The sequence below is a fragment of the Nanorana parkeri genome, unplaced genomic scaffold (genome assembly GCF_000935625.1).
Source record: "Nanorana parkeri isolate BGI_ZX_2015 unplaced genomic scaffold, ASM93562v1 scaffold284, whole genome shotgun sequence".
Classification (NCBI taxonomy): Eukaryota; Metazoa; Chordata; class Amphibia; order Anura; family Dicroglossidae; genus Nanorana; species Nanorana parkeri.
Genome location: NW_017306552.1, coordinates 290,859 through 302,977, shown reverse-complemented (window position 1 = coordinate 302,977; position 12,119 = coordinate 290,859).

Genomic DNA, 12,119 nt, shown 5'->3' with positions numbered 1-12,119 from the left:
TTTCTACCCATGCTGTGGCTGCTTTCTGAAGAATAAGAACTGAAAGACTTTGATAGTAAGGGACTGAGCTCAGATCAGCTAATATATAATGAGAATCATTCACAACTATTTTCATTATGCATTATTATCGACAAAATCGATTCGTTGTTTCAGCCATACTTCAATTAACATTTAATTGGGTTTTAATGCAGTTTTTAATTGATTTTAATTCTGTGCAATTCACATTTAGTATACACAAGGCTATGGGCTCCCCATATGACACCAGTAGTTGGTCCAGTCCTGTTATATGACCCTTCATGCAGCACAGTTGCTTGGTGGTTAGCCCCTCCCCCTTGCAGCATTAGGTTCTTGGTTCAAATCCTGGTCAGGACACTATCTATATGGAATTTGTATGTTCTCCCTGTGCTTGTGTGGGTTTCCTCCGTGCACTCAGGCTTCCTGCCACACTCCAAAGACATGCTGGTAGATTTATTAGGTCAACCAAGCACACCCAAGATGGCTTCCCTCTTTTAAGCCTTTTCCTTCCCTAGGACAGTGGTGGCGAACCTTGGCACTCCAGCTGTTCCAAAACTACAAATCCCAACATGCATCTGCCTCTGGGAGTTATGTCTGTGGCTGTCAGAGCCTTGCAATGCCTCATGGGACTTGTAGTTTCAAAACAGCTGGAGTGCCAAGGTTCGCCACCACTGCCCTAGGAAGAAAAGCCCAATGTAATTCTTACCAGGAAGTGCCATATGTTTTTTCTCTATATGGAGCGACGCGTGGGCACAGAAGAGGGGTGTAGATGCCGGGGGAATTTAGAGGATTTTTTCAAACTGAATTGGCAAAGCACAGGTTTTCTTTAAGTTCCACCATAGATTACATAAGACAGTTCCCACCTCAGCCTGGTGAGCTATCAGTCCTCAGCCGTCGTGTTTTTCTGATAGCAACGTATATGCAGGACTCACTCTACAAGCTGACAGGTTTTCATAAATATATTTGTCTCCTCATCTGCTAGAAGTACAAGTAAAAATAACCACTGCAACTGATGGCGCAGAAGAACAGATGATTTGACGCCTCTCCACATAGAAATCGTACCACGGACCCCAAGTACATGTTAATGTTGTAGTGAATTATCCTCCCAGAAAATACAGGAATAGATTACACTCATTTCATGTAGAATTAGAGGAAACCTCTGCCGTCTGCCACTGCTAACTTCACCTTTTTAAAATGAGATCACTACAGGTTTCATGGTGATCCTCTGGTTTCAGTGCTTACTGACCTGAGAACAGGCTTGTGCTTTTCTTTGAGATAATTTTCCGTGCCCCGTAACAACTTTCAGGCCCCTTGCAGGTCATTACGGCCTAGACTATAGACATGAAACATTAGATACATATTGTTAACAAGCAGTGACGGAAGCTTTAAATCAAGTAATCTCTGACCTCTGTAGGGGCTTTTAATGATGAAATTATTCTTTCTCAAATATCCTAAAAAAGCACGACAAAGATTTTAAAATCTGATTTCAGTCCCTTCCTAGCAGCTTAGAGACATCTGACATGTATGTACATGAGACCCCATTCACACTGAGCGATTTGTAGCGCAATTTCAGCTCAAATATCGCTCAACAATCGCTCAATGTAGCTCGTCTAATGCATTTCAATGGAGCTTGTTCACATCTTACAGCTCAATGTCGCTCGAACATGACCTCTTTTTCCAGCGGATTTTGTGCGATTTGGCCCCAATAGGCTTTGATAGACTGCCAAAAGAAGCGCTAGGTAGTGCGACAAAATGTTCACTGTAGCCTAATGTTGCTCAGCTCAAATCAGCGCTGAAAAAGCTTGATGTAGCTCAGTGTGAATGGGGTCTTAAAGGGCTCATCGATAAATACACAGTGCCGGGGCTGGGGACTTTGAAAGTTAATGTCTCCACAATGCCTATAGCTAAAGGGGCGAGTGACAGCTTGTTTTAATGTGCTTTTACCGCTTGTTCAGAATATATAATACTTTAGTGTGCATGATCGGAGTACAGGTTGACTTTAAGACAGCTCATTCATTTTGAATGGGCTGCTATTGCACGGTAATGAATAACAAATTGGACCTATATCGTTTGTGATGTCATTAACCTGCATGGGGTCCCTACCTGCATTTATGCTTCCAGTTCTGCTGCAATGAGAACGTAACAATAATCAGGAGTTGAGGGGATCAGCACTCATTTTCCTAGATATGTGTAATTGTACATATTATGGATGAAACAGTCCCCAACGATCTACAGTGCATGTCCTGCTCCAATTTTATATGCACCGTATATTACATTGCATGCAATCAATACCATATCTGTATAAATCTGTGTAGTAAAAGTGACAGCACAGGAAGCTAAACTGAGAAAGCAACCAGTCCAGAGTTTGGTGCCAGTTTTTGAAAAATATATAACTACTAACCCTTTCTGGCCTCTGAGTTACTTTCTACTGACCTCTGCACTCTGAGTTACTTACCCCTGACCTCTGCATTTTGCATTATTTGCTACTGACCTCGGAACTCTGCATTGCATAAAAACTGATCCCTGAACCCTGCGTTACCTATTCCTGACTTCTGCGTTACTTACTAATAGCCTCTGCACTCTGTGCTACTACTGACCTCTGAACTCTGCATTACTCCTGACCCCTGAACTCAGGATTACATACTCATAAACCCTGCACTCTATCCTACATGCTACTGACCTTTGAACTCCCCATTACTTAATCCTGAACCTTAAACTTTGCATTACTTACTACTGACCTCTGAACTCTGCATTACTTAACAGGGGCGTCCGAGGCCAGGTGACACCCGGAGCGGAGAAAGGGGTGACAGTCATGACGTCATCGTGTATGCACAGTCATCTTATTGACGCCTGCCGGCGGCCATCTTGGTGCCGGACGCCGGCAGAGAGAGGAAGGGACGTTCACCTGTTGGGATGAGGTATGCCGCCTGGTCCCCTCCTCTCTCCTGACACTGTCGGGCTCTCGGTCCCTGACCGAGTGCCCGACTTTTCATAGGGGGTGACACCGACATGACTGTTAGTCATGTTGGTGTCACCCCCCCAAAGGTGACACCCGGGTGAGGGCCGCACCCCCCCTTGTGACGCCACTTCACTTGTGTACCTTCACCTCCTCTCTTGCACAGAGGGCACCATTGAGCAGCAGGAACTGGCCTCACAAAAGTGGGTTGAATGATGCTGGGTGTCACTCAACCTGGGGAGGAATGTGAGAAAGGTCAATTTTGCAGCAGCATTGTGTTTTGTTTTAAAATGGCTGCATCATTTTTTTATTTTAAGGAAAAAATGGAATTGGACTATAAAGCTGAAGTCAATATGATCAACATTCACTTAATATTACTTGTTTTGACACCATTGCTGGCTCTGTCTGCTGCTCAGGCGCCTGTACATATCACAGCACTCTGCTTCTGATCTTTCAATGAGGATAGGGCCAACTACAATATGAAGCAGGGGAAGAAGTGATTGATGAATGATGGAGGTCATTCAGACAAGAAATGAAGATGAGGTCAAGATAGCTGCTGCAGCTCCAAGGGGTTATATTATGGAGATGCAAGTTTACAGGGAATTGAGAGTAATCATTTTCAACACAGGAGAAGAAAAAAATGAAGGCTGCAGTTCAGCTCTAACCACAACTTACGTTAAACTAATATTTGGTCAACATCTGGAAGAAGGTATCCGGCACTAACCACCTTTCCTTTAATGGAAATATTCCTGTATTTCAGTTATTCCATGTCTGTGCTGAACTCCTGTGACAGATGATGATCATGATTTGTGTGTGTAAACTTCTATAAAGCTGCTTTTTGCAAAATGTTTTTCTGTCAAATATCCAGCAGGGGGCGATATGTCCTAATGAATGGATGGCTACTTGATTGCTGAGCTAGTTGATGGAAATGTTAGATTTACTGGACATACAAGTTTTATTTCGTATGCGAGATGAAAATGTCTGAAGCGTCCAGCAATATCTGGCAGCAGCTTTTCTCCTAAAATGTGTAAAAACAATCAGTTCAAAGAGCAAAAGGGAAATAAATTGAAAGAGTATCTATACCCAAAAAACAAATATTAATACAATTCAGCTTTTCAGTCCATAGATGCGGAGTCTGCATTCATTTTCTATTTGCAGATTTTTTCCCCCCATATCTTTTTTTTTACATTTGTTTCCCTGTCCTAGGGTGACAATGTGCAAGCATCATATTGAATCTATGGAGTGTTGCTACCCAAGGCTGTTCTCCTAGAGTTGGACTGCAAACTCCATTCTCTCTTCTCATCTCCATTCGCCCCCATACACACTTAAAGTGTTCAGGTGATTTTGAAGCATTTTTTTCTTTGCGTTTTTGCAAGTTTATAAATACATTTTTCATGCTTGAAAGTTTTGGTTTTAGCCAGTGGCAAGCTAGTTACTACATGGAGGAGACCTTTTTAAGGCAGTTAAGACATATTAAGGTGCTGTCATTGAAGTCTCTGGGGCCAAAAAGTTGCGATTCTACCCCCCAAAAAAACGTGTTGCCCTTTTTTTTAGGTCCCAGGTATCAGTCAAAACAATGCTTAGGTGTGTTTTGGCACTATTAAAAATAATTAATTCTTCATGTTGATCGTTGTATTGCGCTTCGGTAAACCAGCGAAGCGCTCAGGTGTAAACACAGGGAGGAGGCTTTCGATTTAGATTGCTTTAGATTTCAGTTCAGACTATTGGAAGTTACCAGAAGATGGGATTTCTATCAGGTGTCCCAGGATTCTGCTGTGTCTTGGACACTCCAACCCTCTGTTCTCTCTGCTATAATTCCAGACTCTGTTCGTATCCACCTGGGATTTTTTTGGTGTTCCCGTCTACCTTTTCAGCGCCTCAAGTTACATTCTTAATAATGTAAAACACAAAATCCTACATGGTCATTGGTGACCCCTGATAACGGCTACAGTAGGTGCGCAGACTTGGGTACTTAGAGGGACGGAGAGCAGAGGTCACCCCAATAGAGTCAGAGACAACACAAGAAGCCGTAATGGTGTTTACTTCTCTAGTTTGAGTGAAATGTCCCTGCAAATGTGTGTAAATTACTCTTTAACTGTGTTGTAAAAATCACATTTAACTTTAAATCCCAACTCCTTGGAAATTAAAAGTTTTCCTTTGCAGTGGGGCTGCCCCTTGCATTGCACAGGTTAACTGCTTGTTTATGCCTAGAGGACCAGAAAAGGTTGGTTTACTTACCCGATCCCTGGTCCTGACAGCTCCCTCCAAAGTGCTAGACTGGTCCACACAACCTCTTCTTCCTTTGAATCCAATGCTCTAAGGACTGCTGACACCATCAAGAACAAAGCATGCTCCACAGACCTGCATTGTACATGAGGGACAATCCACAGCTAGAGTGGAAGGGAAGAAAAGGAGAGCACCGACTGCCAGGGGAAGTGGGGATCAGGTAAATAAGGGAAGGAAACCCTTTTTATGGGAGTTGGGGCTTTAACCACGCACTCAACGCACTCAAAGTGTAGAGCATCTTTTTTTTTTTTTAAGAATATATTTTTATTTTATTTCATTTCATTTACAAAATCAACATCCACATTATTACATAAAATAAACAATAACATTACCAGCCTTCAGCAATCTCTTATAATTGATTACTTATTAATGTCTTTATTCCAATACCTATATTCTCATCCTTTTTTAAAATACCACCTCATCATCCATTCCCCTCCCACCCTCCCTCCCCTCATCCTCATTTTCCCTTTCTCCCATTCATTTCCAAAGAAAGAAAAAAAAAAAGGATGAAGTAAGACATTAATTTTTTATAAATATTGTTGAATCTTTGTTGAACCAAGAAAAGCCATCCATGGTCTCCATTTTTCCACAAATATCTGGCATCTATCATATAGATGAGCTGTCAACCATTCCTGAATCTCAGTATTTGTTAATCTCCAGTATCTTGGGGTTATTGCCCTTGCTGCTGCCAATATGGGGCATGCCAGTTTTTACTGAACCCAGGAGCATTGATAATAATGCCACTTCTGGGTTTTCAGTAGGGCTTTATCCCCTGGCAAGCCCACCATATGTGCAACATTGTACCCTCTTCCCTTCCACATCTCCAGCACATCTTTGTTACTTGAGGGTTTATTTTATGTACTTTTATTGGGCACCTATACCATCTAGTTACTAAAGTTCCTCTCATGTATTCTAGCCGATATACTCGATTTAAAAGTTAGGAAAAAAGCTTTATTCCATTCTTCTTCTGCCAGTGTCTGTCCCAGCTCAGGTTCCCACTCCCTAATATAATAAGGAAGGGACGGATACATCAAATACAATAATATATTATATATTCTTGACACCTTATGTTTGCCTCCCGGTTTATTTAAAATCAGCTTTTCAATTGAAGTCAATTCGCTCAGAACATCATTTTTTAAACAAAAAAAACACTGTAATGTTTCCTGTAATTCTCCCATGTGAACATCTCCATTGCTGTTGCACTGACTCCTGGACAGGTGACTTAATTTATGGACATTCTCACGAGAACCGTGCACCAAGTCATAATGTACTCTGCAATATAGAAGACCACACTCTGCCTATGCTGGAGAAAAAAAGGGAGGACCTCATTCTTCATGTTAGAAGATATACCTGAACTCCAGGTGTCATCCTCTTATTTTTTTTCAAAGTTGGTGCTTTGAAGGGTTCGCGGAGGGGTCAGGGGTGGCGGTAGAGGACTAATGCGGCCCTAACCAAAGTTGGACTAAGAGTTCTTTGAAACACACGTAACAACAACACATGTTAACGCACTTTGTGTGGCATTCATTTTGAATGCCACCGCAATGCATCTGCCCTTGAGTCAAATACAGGATGCCTGGAATTTTCAAGCGTTGAGGTGCATTGCAGCCCCTTTATTTAGAATGGTCTGCCGAGCGCAATGCAAAACTATGCACAAAAACACATGCTGCAGCACAGTTTGTCCCGGTGTGAATGGGCCATCAAGGGTCCATAGTTATAACAATCAGGGCACCTAGAGTGTAGTGCATTGCGTTGTGCAATAGTGTGCACTAAACGCATGGATACCGCGCCTTTAGCGCAATGCAGCTGTGTGAATGGGCCCTTAAAGTCATCCAGTTAGGGAGTAGATCTATCTGGGTTGTGCATGGTCTTCTATTATCTATTACACAACTGCCTTCCAGGACTGATATGAGAACTCGGGGTAGAATTTATCATTTCAAATGCAATAGTGAAAATGGCCCTATGATATGCCTGAGCAGAGAGCCACATCTGCTGCGGCCACAGCCGCCAGTCTTAATGACCACCTGGAGCCCGCACTGACCACCTGAAAGCCCGCGATGACCACCTGGAGCCCGCATTGACTGCCTGAGAGCCCGCTCTGACCACCTGAGAGCCCGCTCTGACCACCTGAGAGCCCGCTTTGACCGCCTGAGAGCTCGCTCTGACCGCCTGAGAGCCCGCACTGACTGCCTGAGAGCCCGCACTGACTGCCTGGGAGCCCGCACTGGCCCCCTGAGAGCCGCACTGGCCACCTAAGAGTCTGAACAGCCTCTTGGGAGCCTGCAAAGCCCCCCTAAACCCAGCACAGCTCTCCTGAGACCCTGGAAACATCAGGTCATGAACCCGGAGCAACACAGAGTATGTAGTTTCATACAGTATTATTCTGCATTGGTGTGTAAAGTATTGCTGGGATTTATAGTCCTCTATCGCTTATAGAATTATTCTGCAGTGTTTTACAATGTATTGCTGAGATTTGTAGTCCTCTATAGCTGATGGTAATATTCTACAGTGCTTTGCAATGTATTGCTGAGATTTGTAGTCTTCTGTAGCTGGTGCCATTCTGCATTGCTTTATAATGTATTGCTGTGAATTGTAGTCCTGTACAGCTGGTGGTATTCTGCATTGCTCCGTAATGCATTACTGGGATTTGTAGTCCTCTATAGTTGGTGGTATTATTGTGCATTTCTGTGTAATGTATTACTGGGATTTGTAGTCCTCAATAGTTGGTGGTATTCTGCATTGCTGTATAATGTATTGTTAAGATTCGTAGTCCCTCTACAGCTTGGAGTCAGTGGCAGATCTACCAGGGTCACAGCTGCAACTGGGCCTTGGCGCTCCACCACTGACTCCAAGTTGTGAGAGAGGGCCCCAATGACCGTCGCCATTTCCATAAAAAGGCCCACCAAAATCCTCAGCACCAGGCTCATGATGCTCTTAATCCGGCCCTATGTGCAACTTGGGGTAGCTACCAGGTGGGATGTGGACCTAGGACTTTTCCCACACAAGCCTTTACAAAGCTTTTGAGCTCCAGAACCCCAAAATTAGACTTATTAAGATTCTGAAAACATAAAAAGTTCAAAACATATCTGCCATAAACCCTAAGCCCTTTGCCATGTGTAGCTGAGAAACCTAGGTACACCATACACAACCCTGCTAGCCAATGCCTCATACACCCAAATGGCTCAGCTGAGTAACTTTGTAATATTTTCTAACCCTCCTATACTCTGAAATTGAAGCTTTTTTCTCTATGACAAACCAAATAAAACATTTTTAAAACAGAAATAAAGGAATGTCCCCAAAAACCAGGGACATCTGCCTTCCACGTTGATAATAGTTCCATTGGTGCAATGACTGGAAATGAGACAAAAGAAAGTCAGAGATGAATACTTCTTGCTGTAAAGTAAGTTTCAGGCACGAGCGTTTGATCAGTCCCCACCTTGTACTACAGCAGCCTGCTGTCTCTGTTGGCAAGAGACTTAACTATGTTCAGTTTCACCACGTCAGCTGTATCCATTCTGTGTAAACATAGAATATTTCCAACATAATTCAAGCTTATTATACGAGCGGATGTTTTCTCAAGAATGCAGCTGGCCATTTTCTACACAAATGTTCAGCCTATCAATTCACCGGGGTCTAGTTTGGAGAAGGTAATGAGCATTCTCTTGTTATCATTCCAGAAAATGGCCAAACAGAGTCAGCGCACTGGACTACATTTACATGAAGTCAGTATTAGCTGGAAAAGATGAGCTTTGCCTCTTCTGGGTTCCCTTGCAGGTGCTTCATCTGGTGGAGCAGAAGAAGATAAAAGGGTCCAGAGGAATCAGCGTTTTGGTGCGCTTAGTGTAGATCTGTGGTAATGGTCCACCATTAGAAATATGATTAAAGTACTAAGCCTTGAAGATTACTTAAAGGCTTAGTCCAGTTTTTGCAAAAAATTAATAAATGCACGCACATTAATGAAAGAAACAATTTGCAATTTTTCCTTTTTTTGCATTTAAGTTGCAAAGCATTGCAAGTGTGATCAGCGGATCTGCAGGCTCCAGGAAAACAAAATATTTACCCACACACTGCAAGGGTTAAGTGCTCGTTTTGGCTAGGGGGCTAAAAAAAACAGTCCCACTGACTCCCTTTCGGCTGCTAGACTGTTCCCTAGATGTGAGGACACCGAGCGACATAGCCGGAGTGGAGGGGGAGAGAGGTGAGTGCTGACTGCCGCAGGACCGAGAAGCAGGTTAGGAAAACTGCTTTGAGTTCCCTAGACAAAATGAGCACTTAACCCTTGTAATTTGGGGGTAGTCCCACTGCAAGGATGTTTTTTAATTTTTTTTAATATGACTACACATCTTTGCCAGTGGCTGTCTTCCTAACATGTTTCAGGTACTGTTGGCTGAAGGGGAGGTGTTTAAGCAGTGTAAATGAGGAGGGGTACACAAGGGGGGAGGGGGGGCTTTATCAGTGTAATGATGCTGCAGATGTTGAATAGAAGTGTCACCTTCCTGGCAATAGTTAACAGAACTGTGTAAAACACAAGTTTGGCAGAACAGAGTTACAAATATTTTCACAGGTTAAAGAAATGCAACTGTTTTGGCTGGAGTTCTGTTTTGGTTTCTGAGAAGGCAGAAAGAAATGACTTCAAATGTCATTTAAAGTTTACTTTTGAATGCTTGCCTGCATTTCAGGTTGTGCAGTCCTTCAAGAGCCACAATAGAGTTATCACCCCTCCCTGGTGGAGTATTCCAGTGTTTTATTGCATCCGATCATCCCCAGCATGTCTTTAATGTCTTTATAGTGCAGCCTCTCCCGCTGGCCTCTCCTGGTTCTGCACTCTGGGGTCCTGCTCAATGTCTGGCAGATTAAATCAAAGGTCAAGTCAGCACGCGGTGTTCTGAGACATTAAATAATTCTCAATGTGAAACAGAAGTGAAGATCCAGGTGATATTAAATGATAATGAGGAGGGATTATGTGACATAGATCAGACACCTTTGAAGCATATTTTCAAAGCATCAAGGGAAGACTGATTTACTTTTTCTTGAATGTCACCCTATTATTTAGGAGTCCCAGGCTCAACTTGCCAAACGTTGGCCACTGTTGGTCAGCTTGGGACACACAACTGAACCTCTTATAGAAACTCTGTTGCTTGGAAACAAATTATAGCAAAAGCTCCTTTAAAGACAAGACTTTTGGTCAGAAGACCTATGTTTCCCACATATATGATCTACAGCACTATGTATGATCCATACATACTCTTTCAGTTACATAAATAGATGTGACTGATATCCATTTTGAACCAATGATTATATAATGGACCATGCCATGGTCCATATTATATCGTTGGAATAACATGGATATCCGTGTGGCTTCTTTTTCAGGAACAGAGGTTATTTCCAAAATCAGATGTACATGTAAGGTGTTCATCACGGATTCATGGTAGAGACCCTCCTGATGCAGAAAGGAGGGAGGAGGGGGATTGGAAGGCAGATATGGAAATCCAACAGGTTGTATATCTGTCTCATTGTCTCTGCTACATAGCCCAAATTGCATATAGTCGCACACAATCCTCAAGGCTTCAATTTTTTTCTCACTCTCATTGGTTTTGACAGGGTCTCAGCACTATAGATAGGCCATACTGTGTATGCTACGTTCAAGGCAAGCCAGCTCTCACAGTTGTCTGTGTGCCCCTCAGTAGGCTCTGATCTCTTAAGTCTTAAGCTAATCACATGAGATTGCAGATCTAAATAGAGGCTATGAAGGCACCACCCTTGGCACATAGGAGGATAGGAAGGTTTAGTTGTACTTTAAGTGATATGAATAAAAGATGACCACTGTAATCACCCCTTTCAATATAAAGCTGCGTACATACAGGTATTTGACCTATGTTTGGGAAATCCCGAGGCAAAAACCCAGGTGTGTACGCTGTACCTATTCAAGTTAATGGCAGGGTGACAGCGGCCGCATCTGTCAGCGGTACGATTACATGCGGTTTAGAATAGATGATTGCCCTCTATAGTATCTGCAGACTGCCATTGATAGATGTGGTTGATGTCAACCTGTCATTGACCTGAATGGGTACAGTGGCCACATCTGATTGGAACACTTGCCGCAGGAATCCCTGAACACAGATAATATCCACATGTGAATGCGGCCTTGGTCTGCATGTGTGGATAGAGAACAATATAAATAAGTTCACTAGAAAAATGATATAGGAGTTCTTATTCTGATTCCTATCACTACAGGTACTGACCTCATAAAATTACCAGAATAAAACCATTTTGGCTATAGTAGACCTTTAACTGTATTTAACTGCTGTGATTTGTTTAGCAAGCAGGTCTTGCCAACCACAAGAAGTCCAAAAGTTGTGACACCTGTCTGGCACCTGACTATCCACCTCCCTAAGTATTAGCAGTCTGTTCAGACATATTTCCCACTTTTGAGACTTTTATTAAATACATGAAATGCTTGTCAATAGTTTTTAATCCTATCCACAAACTACTGTCCTCTGAGATAAAGCAAAATATAAACACAGAGGACCATAAAGAATGCAACATGTATGCTAAATGGGGTTATACATTTTATATATTAACTTTATTACTACTACTTGGCTGTATCCCAATGGAAACGCGCAACAAAAACGCTGCAAAGAAGCTCATGTACCTTTTCAGGCGTAGGCCGTTTTGTAGCGCGTTCAGACGGGCTGAAATACGGCAAGGTGTGAACCAAACCCATAGAAAACAATGGGATTTTCATGTTTGAGCGTTTTGTAGAGCGTTGAACGCTTTAGAAAACCAGGCCTTAGAAAAGGGTTTACTTTCTGCACCTGTGCTAACACTTTATAGACATAGTGAAAGGCAATAAACATAACAATCA